The 13,922-nt window shown below is 41.4% G+C and overlaps 1 protein-coding gene and 1 pseudogene across 3 annotated transcripts in view; one reads left to right on the top strand and one right to left on the bottom strand.

The window, feature by feature from the left end:
- TSPAN5 (tetraspanin 5) overlaps nucleotides 1-13,922 on the top strand; it is a 335,779-nt gene that overhangs the window by 141,791 nt on the left and 180,066 nt on the right. The window lies entirely within an intron of this gene.
- LOC147370999 (nucleosome assembly protein 1-like 1 pseudogene) lies at nucleotides 10,062-11,511 on the bottom strand (annotated as a pseudogene). Its single transcript, XR_015165695.1, has one exon. The product of XR_015165695.1 is annotated as a nucleosome assembly protein 1-like 1 pseudogene (transcript).

The raw sequence follows: 13,922 nt of genomic DNA, 5'->3' as shown, positions 1-13,922 counted from the left end.
AAGCTATCTCCTGACTGAAACTCAACTCCTTGGGAATGTTTGTCACAACAGGAGACACAGACTCTTTTTTTTTTTTTTCCTGTATTCCTTTTACCTTTATTTTGAATTAATTTCAAACATTCAGAGGGTCACTTAAATTGTACAAAGAACTATACACCATTCAGCAAGATTTATCACTTATCAACATTTCACTCAGTTTATCACTATTTATACAGATTTTATATGAGAGGCTAAGACACATTTCTGACTTTGAGGAGCATACCTTTAAATTCTCGTATCTTTAAAATTGTCATTGAGGAGATGTAACTGCTCTAATCATTCATGCTATTTATGTGTACAATGTGCCATTGCTGAGTTGAGTCGCTATTATTTAGTTGTATAAAACATGGCTTTAGTTGAGATCATGAAAAGCTGTCCATTTCTGTTCCTATGCAGGAACATTGTCAATCACAGGATTCATCTTTCTAAGGAGACCTGGAGCATGATGTTCCTTTTCTTAGTGATTTTAGACAGGTGATTCTAGAATCTACTATTTAACTCAAAACTTCTTGTTAAAAATCTCAAAAAAAAAAAAAAGAGTGGTTGTTATTTCTAAATGATTTCCCAACACCCTGTAAGAATCTTTCATTTCTGGCATCATTGCAAATTTTCCTCATCAGTGTTGTAAGGAAGGACCTGGTCTTTGTGTCCATGGGGGAGACAGTGCTCTAACTACAGATCCATGTTTAATTTCTGGTGAAGTCAGCAGCAAAACAGCCAGCATAGAGACTTTTCCCAGCTGTGGCGGCCCCATGTAGATGCCTAAACCTCACAGGCACCCCACCGTGCAGAGCAACCCCCCATACAGCTGCTTATCTTAGCACTGAGTTCCATCTCAGAGGCCAGCTTACATTTATACACGTAGTAGTATTAAAAAATAAAATTCAAAGTTCCATAAATGAATAATTCAGCAAACTCATTCTGTCTTTAATATCTGGAAAATTCACGCTGTTTATATTTTCTCCTGACTCTCTCTCCTTCTTCCTTTAATTTATATCAGCAACCAGAGCAGCTATGGATTGAAATACATATGTATTCATTTCCAGATTCCAGCCTGGGCTCCTCCTCCCCCCTTTCGCCTCTGCCTTGGGCCACTCCTCTTCACTGGTGGCTCGGGCAGTGAAGAATCTGCCTGCAATGTGGGATACCTGGGTTCGATCCCTGGGTTGGGAAGATCCCCTGGAGGAGGGCATGGCAACCCACTCCAGTATTCTTGCCTGGAGAATCCCCACGGACAGAGGAGCCTGGTGGGCAGCAATCCACGCGGTCGCAAATGAACGCAACTAAGCACAGCACATCTGCAGAGATTGGGACTGGTCCCTTAGCTCATACACTGAGAGACATTCACCCCAGCGCTGCACACTGTCCCAGTGGCGACGGTTCAAGTATCATATATAATATATGTAATAATGATAACACGCCTTGGATTCACAGAGATGTCCCAGTGAACAAAGCACACTCACCTTCATTATCCCCAGAGATGACAAGGCTTGAATCCACACATGGCAACTCCCTCCCTCGGGTGACTCAAGGCACACTTTGAAGAATATACTGAATCTCCCCAAATTCCCTGGTGAAGAGCATTATCTGAGGCCTTGTTAAATATTCAGATTCCTCGACCCCAAACAGACCTACTAATAACGAACATCTCAGGGAAGGTCCTGGGAATCTGCGTTTATGTCACAGCCCTAAATGATTCTCATCACCAGACAAGGCTAGGAAATACTGCTCTGGAAAGAGTTCCATCATCTTCAGTGGCTCAGTGCCAGCACTCCTGGGAGGACCCAATGACCAAAGTGCTGGGCATTTATTTATATGTTGTCAGTGGTTTGTTAAAAAGCAGGGTTTAAAGGAGGTTTGATGCCAGAGAGCCCAGGCTCCATCTTTGGCTGTAGACAGGTACTCTAGATGGAGGTGAATCACGAAAGACTGAGGAGTTAAGAGGAAAGGGCTAGGTATCTCAGTAACAGTGACTGATCGCATCTCTTTCTGGCCGCAACGTGCAGCTTGTGGGATCATATTCCCCTGCCAGGGATTGAACCTGGCCCCTGGCAGTGGAAGCGTGACGTTCCAACCACTGTATCACCAGGGAATTCCCTTAACCCTCTCTTAATTTGTCCAGGCCTGATAGCTTAAAACTCAACATTCAGAAAACTAAGATCATGGCATCTGCTCCCATCACTTCATGGCAAATCAAAGGGGAAACAATGGAAACAGTGACAGACTTTATTTTGGGGGGCTCCAAAATCACTGCAGATGGTGACTGCAGCTATGAAATTAAAAGACGCTTGCTCCTTGGAAGAAAAGTTATGACCAACCTAGACAGCATGTTAAAAATCAGAGACATTACTTTGCCAACAAAGGTCCGTCTAGTCAAAGCTGTGGTTTTTCCAGTAGTCATGTATGGATGTAAGAGTTGGACTGTGAAGAAAGCTGAGCACCAAAGAATTGATGCTTTTGAACTGTGGTGTTAGAGAAGACTCTTGAGAGTCACTTGGACAGCAAGAAGGTCAACCCAGTCAATCCTAAAGGAAATCAGTCCTGAATATTCATTGGAAGGACTGATGCTGAAGCTGAAACTCCAATACTGCCTGGAGTGTAGTGGCCAATTCTTTGGCCACCTGATGCAAAGATCTGACTCATTTGAAAAGACCCTGATGCTAAGAAAGATTGAAGGTGGGAGGAGAAGGGGACGACAGAGGATGAGATGGTTGGATGACATCACTGACTCAATGGACATGAGTTTGAGTAAGCTCCGGGAGTTGATTATGGACTGGCGTGCTGCAGTCCATGGGGTCGCAAAGAGTCGGACGTGACTGAGTAACTGAACTGAATTGAACTGATGTTGCATCTGACCTAGGTTTGCAGTTTGGATGCGTTTTCCTTCCACGAGGGTTGACAAGTCCATTAGTAGTACAGTGTATAGGATTAGTAGTATATCAGTATTATAATACAGAGCTGTTTCTCTGCTTCTCAGAGAATCTTCTCTGCTCCAGGCAGTCTTGGAGGGAATGTGGTGGTGATGGACCAGTGGGAGCAGACTGGCAGGTAGAAGCTAAGTTCTAGAAGCTGCAACTTGAGACCATATACATTTCTGGGGTTATGTAAGGCAGCAAGGTGCTAGGATTCAACATGTAATACTTTGGTTAATGGGCTTCTCTAGTGGTTCAGGGTAAAAAGAATCTACCTGCAATGCAGGAGATGCAGATTTGATCCCTGTGTCGGGAAGATGCTCTGGAGAAGTAAGTAACAACCCACTCTAGTATTCTTGCTTGGGGAATACCACAGACAGAGAAGCCTGGCATGGTACAGTCCATGAGGTCGCAAATAGTCAGACATGACTTAGCGACTAAACAACAGCTTTGGTGTTGGTTGACTCGCTAACTTGTGTCTGACTCTTGTGACCCCATGGACTGTAGCCTGCCAGTCTCCTTTGTCCATGGGATTCTCCAGGCAGGAATACTGGAGTGGGTTGCCATTTCTTTCTCCAGGGTATCTTCCCAACCCAGGAACTGAACCCAGGTCTCCTGCATTGCAGGCAGATTCTTTACCAACTGAGCTACAAGGGAAGCCCCAGCAACAGCTTTGGCTAATCCTAATTCATTATGTTGATGGATGATGGTTTCTGTTCTGTATCTCAAATTTTAGTTTCCCATGGTGACGTGAGGTATTTATAGAGCAAAGCTGAACATAAAGTTTTAGAGTCCCAATGATCTTAGGCCTATTTTATTTTTAGAGGATAAATGATCATTGAATTGAAATAAAGCATGAGTTAGCTTTTAGTTATAAACCATGACTGTGTATTTTGTGCCTGATAACCATGTCTCTCTGGGATTGATGAATCTGAAGAAACATGGACATTTATTGGCTGTGGCTGTGAATCTAGTGATGTGGAGATGCTGGATTTATGTATGTTAATTTGAGTCATATGCAAGTCAAAACACGCATATTTTTAATCAGCAGATGGTTTAGTATGCTTTCCACACTTGTAAAAAATGAAAAGTACTGCAAGCTATTTTTTGCCTTGTCATTCACTCTGTCAGCAGTATTTATTGTGAACCCAGTGAATGTGGTACATTTGGGTACAAGACAGAGTTACAAATGCAGTGGAAAATAGGGGTCCCCTTTGTAGGAGAAGATAGGATAAGCATGGACACAGATTTTGCTCACTTTAGGCTTCGAGGAGAGGTTCTCTAACATTACCTGTGTCATTTGAACTTTTATGACTCAATGGATTTCTTATATATTATAATTTCAGAGCTGCTTCATGACTATTTTTGTTTGATCTTTCATTGACATTTTGTACTAAAGTTATTCACTAATTCATTCAGTAAGTAATAATACGCATCCAGTGCCTGTGGCATACTCGCAAGGTAACAGACTACAGAGAAATCTGATCCCTGCCCTCAAGGAGTTTGTGGTCCAACTGAAAAGGTTGCTGAGTGATTGAAATGAAAGCTCAGGTCATCTACTTGGAAGGTAGCTAATGCTCTCACCAGGAGCTCTCCTGGTGGTTCAGGCGCTGAAGTATCCTCCTGCAATACAAGAGACCTAGGTTTGATCACTGGTTAAGGAAGATCCCTTGGAGGAGGGCATGGCAACCCACTCCAGTATTCTTGCCTGGGAAATCCCAAGGACAGAGGAGTCTGGCAGGCTACAGTCCTTTGGGTCACATAGAACCAGACATAACTGAGAAACTAACTCTTTTACTTGTTCCTATTCTCACCATCGTAACCCCAACTCACTTCAGCTATGTTGGATACTCCTAGAAGCCTTGAAAGGGGCCAGAGCTCCTCTGGGGAGAGAGAAACACATGTGGTTGGTCTCCTGTGTGAGAGACTGAGTGCTAGAGAGGGACTCAGCTTCCTGATTCCTCTTTCCACAGAGTGTTTCTGCTCTCAACAGACTTTCTTGGGTTGCTGCTACTGCTGCTAAGTCGCTTCAGTCGTGTCCGACTCTCTGCGACCCCAGAGACGGCAGCCCACCAGGCTCCCCCGTCCCTGGGATTCTCCAGGCAAGAAAACTGGAGTGGGTTGCCATTTCCTTTTTTGGGTTGCTCGTGATCAATTAGCAAACAATAAAGTTTATCGGGGAAGCTCCTTTTTAAAGGAATACTTGGATAAATCCCTCTATAAAATAGATCCATTTATTTTTATGCTTCTATTAGATTTCCTCAAGTGGGGACACACACAACTTATAGCCTTAGATGCATATACTGTTTGTTTAATTTTGATCATAGACTTTAGTGAGCAACTTATTTTTGTATTTCAAACCATTCTTCAGTTTGTTATTTGTTGTAAGTGGAGAAGGCAATGGCATCCCACTCCAGTACTCTTGCCTGAAAAATCCCATGGACGGAGGAGCCTGGTAGGCTGCGGTCCACTGGGTCACTAAGAGTCGGACACAACTGAGCGACTTCCCTTTCCCTTTTCTCTTTCATGCATTGGAGAAGGAAATGGCAGCCCACTCCAGTGTTCTTGCCTGGAGAATCCCAGGGACAGGGGAGCATGGTAGGAGGCCATCTATGGGGTCGCACAGAGTCAGACATGACTGAACCGACTTAGCAATAGTAGCAGACATTTTTCTATTGTGCTAAAATATAAAGAGCATAAAGTTTACCATTTTAACCATTTCCAAGTGTATAGAGGCATTAAATATTTGCAATGTTCTACAACCATCACCAATATCTATTTCCATAATTTTTCATCATCTCAAACAGAAACCCTGTACCTATTAAACAATAATTCTTTCTCCTCAACCTGTTACTCTCCATTCTACTTTCTGTCTCCATGAATTTGCCTTCTTTAAATACTTCATATAAGTAGAATCATACAATACATGGCTGTATATGTCTGTCTTCTTTCACAAAACATAATGTTTTCAAGATTCAGCCATGTAGCATATATGAAAATACCCTTCCTTTGTAAGGCTAGTAATATCCTATCGTATATCTACTATATTTTGTTTATCCATTCATTTCTTGACGGACACTGGGCTGTTTCCACTTTTTGGCTCTTGTGCTGCTGTGAGCATTGGTATACAAATATCTCTTTGCATCCTTGCTTTCATTTCTTTTGGGTATATACCTAGAAGTAGAATTTCTGAATCATATATTAATACTTTTTGAGGAACCACTAAACTGTTTTCCACAATGGCTAGACCAGTGTGCTTAAGTATAAATATTAAAACTTAGTCTTTCAGACTCCTGAACTCATTCAAATAAATAACTCAGATACTCAGATACACAGAAGATATTCCGTCTTCATAAATGGAACAGGTTTTTGTTCCTATTGGTTGCACCTTAAGGCTACTATTATAGAAAAGAAAAAAAGAAAAGAAAAGTAGAACTGCCAGTTTTTTTTCATGATTCTACATCACATTGTACTTGGTAGAAATTGTAGCAGTCTATTGTGACCTGTGTCCTTACCTCTGTTTATTTCTTCCATTTCACTTTTAAGGCAGAAACCATGACGAAAGGTGCCTTAAGGGGAATTATGCTCAATAAATAATTGTTGTTGAGTTAATGGACTCTGCATAATAAAACTTAAATGAACATCTGATGAATCTGCTAATATATAGTCCCTGTTTCTGGACATTAAGTTCAGTGCTCCACCAATACAGATACATCACAAAAGCAAAGTTTTTAGAAGGCAAAAGAAACCCAATGGTGAAAGAGGAAATTACTAGATAGGATTAGCGTGTCTAGTGTTAAATGGGGGCAGATTTTTAAGGAGCTGAAATACTTAGCTGCAAAATAATTTGAATTGGTGATGGATGAAAGGAAGGGTGGAGTTTTGGGGTGGGAATGGAACTTTGAGATTGTTTGGAGGTAGGAGTGAGTTTGGAATGTAAGGGAGCATGCAAGAATGTTTGCCATGTAAGAAAGGAAACAGATTGATACGTGGTGGAAAAGGAAAACACTCAAGTGTTAGCGATATGGAGCAATGAGACTAGAATCCTGACTGGTAACCACAGTCTGGAAATTGAGATAGTCTTGCTTCTGTTCTGATGGAGGGCTTCTCTGCACTATTTGGGGGCACTGGCAAATGGGAAATATAATAGGTTTAAGGTTTTTTTCCTCTGCAGAATGAGATCAATCATATAAAAATATTTATTAACGAAGAAAATATATCAAAATGTTGACAGCAGTTTCCTTTGGAACTGTTGTCATGGTGAGTCTTTGAAAACCTTTTGTGTATTGTCTAACTATTGTATAATAAGGATATCCTACTTTGGAAATCAGAAAAGATAACATTTTCATCTTTTTCTGAAAAGTGCAGTTTCAAAAGTTCACATGCTGTTGCTTAGGAATTTTTTTGGTCTAAGTCATAGAAACAGGCAATGACTGATTTAATCTGGAAGGAAATCCACTAGGAGAAAATAAGGTAGTTTACAGGACTGGAGGGAGACCAGAAGAACCAGGGAGGATCCTGAAGGGCAGCCTCAGGTGGGATGTCCAAGCACCGCAATCAATGAACTCCAGGTTGCTTTTGGTCTTTGCCTCCCTCTGCACGGTATCAAGTAGGGAGCTTCTGAATGGCCAAACGCGTGTCATGTGCTTGCCCCTGGTCAGGCCTGGCACCTTCATTTAGAGGCCTTGCTGGCTGTCTCCAAAGCAGGAGGAAATTGAGGTGATATTTCCAAAAGAAGGTAGAATAAAAAAAATCAATGCCTGCTCTGTTATATTTTGTAAAAGAGAGAATTCATTTGATTACACAAGCAATTATAATTGATTTTTAAAAGTGAAACAACTGTGTTCTACGTATGCTTGTTTAATCATATTTCTGAGACAGATATGCTTTCTTCATGTTCTTCCTGGGGCCCTGAAAACTAGGCCTCTTTAATGGGTATGTGCGGGCACAGAATGAGAGGGGTATGGAGGTGATACTGATCCTGGGGGATCCATTGTTTTTTTAGAGAAATATTTTAATATTTTAATTCACTCACTTTTCAATTAAAGAACTGTAGGCAAAATATTTGATTCATTAAATACAACACATTTATATTATGGCCAATTAAAAATGCTTTAAGTTGACCTCATTGGATTTGAGATGAGATGACTTGTTTTAATCAAAGTTGTTTTTTTTTTTTTTAAATACTTACGTACTTTTTTTTTTTGGCTGTGCTGGTTCTTCGTTGCTGCACGTGGTCTCTCTAATTGCAGCGAGCAGGGGTCACTCTTTGTTGTGGTACCCGAGCTTCTCACTGAAGTGGCTTCCTCTGTTTCTAGGGTGGTTGGGCTCAGTACTTGTGGCATATAGGCCCAGCTGCCCTGTGGCACGTAGAATCTTCCTGGAGCAGGGATTGATTCCCAGCCGCTAGACCAGCTGGGAAGCCCTAATCAAGGTTTTTTGATTTGCAAATACAAGATGCCCACTTTGAAGCAGCTAAAGCCACAGTGGAGTGCAATGGAAGAATTCTGTCTAAAAACTTCTGAAACCTCAAGGATCGAGTTCTCCTGAAGAAACCCAGAAATAGAAAGCCTTTAAGCAGGGCCGGAAGCTTTTCAGAGCACAAAACACACCACTGTGTTCGCGGCCCCTGTTGTTAAGAGTCTCTGCCCCTGTTTCTCTTGATGTCTGTGCTTCCTTCCTCTTTCTGCAGAGAGTGAGAGTCTTGGCTTCCTCCTGGACACACAAGCCCCTCCAGCTCTCCTAAAAAAGCCTCACCTCCCTTTCAACTATGCAGGGATTCCTTTGTTAATGAATCCCAACATAAGAGGGACACACTCAGGGGCTGGCCCAGCCTGGATCAACCCAGGCCTGTCAGCCCTAAGGTACAAATGAGGCAGAGGTGGGGAAGCACTTTGCGGTTGAGAAAGTGAGAGAAAGGGGTGGGTGTGAGTTGGGCAGACTGTGCTAAAGGTTCCCCCTGTAACTGTTGAAGAGAGACAGGAATGGTTGGGGAATAGAAGAGAGGAGAGGGGAACAGTGGTACTGAGAGAACTGTGGAAAACTGATGGCTATTCAAGAAGAGAAAATCAAAGGGGTCGGGCGGAAATACCAGAGGAGAGCGCTTAATAAAACAGAATTCTCTGAGCTGCATGAAACTGAAAACCTTTCTTACAGTGCCTTCCCCAGCAAGTTCTCTCCTGTGACAGGAAGTCCTGACAGGTTAAGTCAGCGAGGCAACAGCGGCAAGAAGCCCAAGTTCTTTTCACTTTCTCATTCTGCCCAGCTTGGTATGGTCTTTATTATTGTCAAATGCAATTACATCCAAGGCCAAAAAGAAAACTTCTCTTAGATGTGAGGAAACACCCAGCAGATTCTCCTCATTGACCAGAAGTGTGTCTCATGCCCATTTCTGAACCAAACACTGGTCAGAGCCAGGTGTGGCTCAGAAGGTCAAGGTTCACCCAGTGGAGCTGGGCCGGGGCTCATTTCCCCAAGCATACAGACATGAAAAGAGCAGGGGACCTTGGTGCTGGCCACAGAGAAGGAAAAGAAAAATATAGGACTAGAGGAGCAGAGAAACAGACAGTGAAAGACAGAAAGGAGGGAGGCAGAAAGGTGGTGGGGAGAGCGAAATAGACAGATAGACAAGCTCATTAAATCTGGTGTCTTAGGTTAAAAAGCTATTGTCATATCTTGCTGCTTAGCTAGGCGACTATTAGAAAAACATGCTTTACCTATTCGTACTGCCATTGAAAGATTAATTATCTTTTCAGTAATTAAACTTATTAACCATTTTTTTTCAACCTCAGAATTATAAAGGAGATGGCTGTAGGGGTGTCTCAGGGGAGATAATTACTCTCATTGTTTTTTCCCCTTAAAATAGGCTGGAATTTATTAAGTCATGAAAGGTAGTGCTGAAATAAATATAATGATTACTAATTTATTTGTTTGTCTTTACTTATAATTTTATCTTTGTCATTGTAAAAGCGATATAACCACATTAAATAGAAACCAGAAACACAAAAACACAGTCCCATAGTCTAACAACTATTATCATTTCGAAAAGAGTTAACACCTAAATTTTTTTCATACATAGCCTACTCATTAACAAAGGAAAGTGTGCATATATAAATTTTCCATTCTTCTTTGTCAACACGATTTATTATTATTATTATTTTTTTTTTAATTATATGACATTTTTATTTTAGGATGCAAAAACAAAAATGAGCAAACAAACAAACAACAAAAAACTTGAAATAGGCTTGTCAAATGATGTAAATTCATCCTTTCCATGGAAGCAGAAGGTAGATTAGTGCAGGTTATCCTCAGGCCTCATACATCCTGCTTCACTGTTGCTTGCACTCTGCTGGGTTTTGATCCTTCTTTGGGTCATAGTCTGGATCATTTTCCTCATCTCCTTCTTCTTCCCCTTCCTCATCTGCTTCTTCACCTTCTTCATCATAATCATCGTCATCATCTTCAATAGCTTCTCCAGTAAAGTAGAACACTGATCTTGGGATTATATGCTCACATAAAAAGTGACCAATTTCAAAGTCTGCAGCGAGGATAGCTTCAGAATCATCATCCAGATCTCCACTCTCAGGAACTTCAGGAGGGGCAAAAAAATTAAAGAAAGAGTCATTAGAAACTGTTTTGGTCACAGTACGAACTGTCCCACGTCCCTTGTGTTTCTGCTTCTTCTTAATCGTTTTCAAAGTGACATTCTTCCCTTTTTTCCAATCTATCTGGCACCCTGTACAACCCATAATTTCTGGTCCATCAAAAGAAAAGGGATCAGAATCATCTGGTTCTGACCTCATCCTATATGTCTTTGTCAACACTTCATTTGTGAAATATTCATTGGGTTCAAAGTGAAATTCTAAGACAAAACTCATAGGTTGACCAGCATCTGAAAACTTCACTTTAATATCTTTCAAGTGCTTCAGAATAGGCTCACATGTTCCTGAACCATATCACTGAGCAAGTCAACATTCTTAAAAACAGTCAACCAAAACTCAGGAAGTCCCTTGGGATCTTCTTTTTCTTCATCCTTTTTCTCATCTTCAATCTTGGCCTTTTCTTTTAGCTCCTCTGAAATTTCATCTTCCTCATCTGGTTTCCATTCACACTCTTCTTCTGTAGGTTCATAAATGGCATTAACGATCTCAAATCGCTTATCAAACAGAGGCTGATAAAGAACAGCATACTTTCTTCCAAGATCATGAACTTCCTCATAGAATTTGGCTTCTATCTGTGCACATTTAACTTGAAGGTTTTTGAGAGCATTCACTTGTCTTTTAACTACCCTAAGCAAGCTTTCAATGTATCCTGTTGGTGTTTCTACCAGACCATCAAGTCTTTCTTGAAGGGCTGCAAGAATCTGAGGATTTTGCATCATCTGAACAGTCAGCTGAGGCGCTTTGATTTTTGTTTCTTCACCAGTTTCTTCTTCTTCTACTTCTTCAACATCATCCAAATCTTGATCAAGTTCAGACTGTTCTTTGTTGTCGATGTCTGCCATGTTGTACAAATGCCAAATATCGGTGGCGAGCGCGGGGAGCCCAGCGGCCCCAGCTGCGCAGGCAGTGACTCAGGGCAGCGGCAGGAGGAGCAGGAGGTGGGGCTGCGAGCAGATGGCACTAAAAAAGCTATTATTTTTAAAAAAATGGCAACCTACACTGTATACCATTGTGCATCTTGCTTGTTTCATTTAACTTTCCTATTACTTTGAGATATTTCCACAAAAATAAAATTGAACATTATAATACAGTCACGTTACCATATACTCTATAATCATCATCCTTAATGTCTGTAAAAGATTTGAGTAAATGACTCACCCGTTTTTAAAATAAATATTTATCAAGCACCTGAAACACTGGCAGGGCGCTAGTAATTCTCAGATTAAAAGGAGATGGACCACACCCTTGAAGGAGGGCACAGCAGAGTACAGGAGACAGGCAGGTAAACAAGTAATTACAGGTAGTCTCCAAGTGCCAAATTGGGAGAATGTAGGAGGTGCTGAGATGAAAGAGGGAGCCTGGAAAATGCTGATTGAAAGTGTTGAGGATAAGGAAGAGGGCTCAGCTCACAGACACAGGGCAAGGAGCATGCTTAGGGAGAGATCAGGAAGGATGTGTGCAAAGAAGAGAAACACGAAGCAACGCCATGGTCCCGAGCACAGGGAGCTGGGTATAGCCCCTATTCCAGCATCTTTAAGTTGTCACCAAGTTTTCAACACTGCTGTGATGTACAACTTGTGGCACAGAACTTTTCTCATATTTTGGAGTATTTTGTTGGCTAGATTCCCAGAAATGGGACTGCTGAATCAAAATGTAGGAGCATCCTGACCTACGACATATAACCAAAATGCTTTCCAAATGGATGGAATCAGTTTAGAATGACACCAGCAATGTATGAGCAAACCATTGCTTGTTATCTCTATATCTTTACCACTGAGTTAACATCTATTTCTTTAATTACTGTAAAGTTAATTTTCACCATATTTATTACTATTTGATGTCTTTGTATGTGATCTGTTTTCTGCTTTTATTCAATCACTGAGATTTTGTATTTTATTTTACTGTATGAGCCCTGCTAAGATATTCATACTTTTTTCTTTATATTTGCTGTCACCATTTTTCAGTTTAGGTTTCTATGTAATATTGATCTATTTGACTGTGTTGGGTCTTAGTCGCGGCATGCAACATCTTTGTAGTATCATGTGGGATCTAGGCTCAGTAATTATTGCACTTGGGTTGCCCTGTCGCATGCAGGATCTTAGTTGCCTGATCAGGGATCGAACCAGCCTCCCTTGCATTGCAAGGCAAATTCTTAGCCACTGGACCACCAGAGAAGTCCTCTATGTTCTTGTTTAAGACAATGTTTGACACATAGAAGTTTTAAACTATTACCCAGTCATCTCCATTGATTATTTCCTTTTATTGCTTCTAAGTTGAGAAATACTTCTAGCCAGAGGTTTAACAAATAGTATTCTATTTTCATGGGAAAACACACTGATGCTGGGAAAGATTGAAGGCAAAAGGAGAAGAGGTGGCAGAGGATGAGTGGTTAGGTAGCATCACAGACTCAATGAACACGAATCTGAGCAAACTCTGGGAGATAATGAAGCACAGGGAAGCCTGGCATGCTGCAGTCCCTGGGATCACAGAGTTGGACATGCCTTAGTGACTGAACAACAATTCTATTTTTTGGTTTGCTTTACAAAATATATTTAACTCATAAATCCTCCTTGAACTTGGCTTTGACATGTGAAATGAGAATTCAGCTAGTCCCCCTGCCCCAAATTACCAGAGTTATCTGAACTTCTGCTTCTCTGCTGGGTTTTATTTCAAAGACAAATCCTGCTTAGGATCAACTCAGTCATCAGCTGGATCTAATTTCTAGTACTTTTCTGAGTTGTGTCATATCACCTTAAGATAGACATTTCCTCTGACTTACCCAGGAATCTGCAGTAACTGCTTTACTTCCATATACAAAGAATTACAATATAGCACCAACAGTAAAGTGTGGCAGCACCTTCCTGTTAGTGGGGAATTGGCTGCTAAGAGCAGACTTTACCTTTGAAGCCCACCAGATTGGTGGTAGTCTGCTGTGTGCTTTGGGTGGGTAAAGGACACTTTTGAGGTAGAGAGGGTTATTTCATCCAAAGGGCTGAAGTCACTGTTACCAGTGTCATGATTCTAGGATCTTCTGGTTCTTCCACCTTTGTGGGGACCCTGGCTCCTACCTGTGACCTCAGTATAGCCCCAATCCCTCTCAAGGCTAAGCCTGTTTAAGTGTGGTTTATTGCAAGAAAAAGTAACTTCCTGCTCCTCCATGTAGGCTGTCAACTAGCTAGCTAGGTTTTGAGAAAAGCGAGGGGGTGGTTAACTAGGGAAATCCTATGCCAAATGTTATCAAGCCTATTGAAGGATCACTTGGGAGCTTAGGAAGCATGCAGATTTCTGTGCCCAGTACCGGGTTTCACTG

This window comes from Bos grunniens, chromosome 6, assembly GCF_055505025.1.
Source record: "Bos grunniens cultivar Pamir isolate PY7600 chromosome 6, Bosgru_T2T1.0, whole genome shotgun sequence".
Taxonomy (NCBI): domain Eukaryota; kingdom Metazoa; phylum Chordata; class Mammalia; order Artiodactyla; family Bovidae; genus Bos; species Bos grunniens.
The sequence above is the reverse complement of the archived record's forward strand: the minus strand, read 5'-3'. Positions and strand labels throughout refer to the sequence as shown.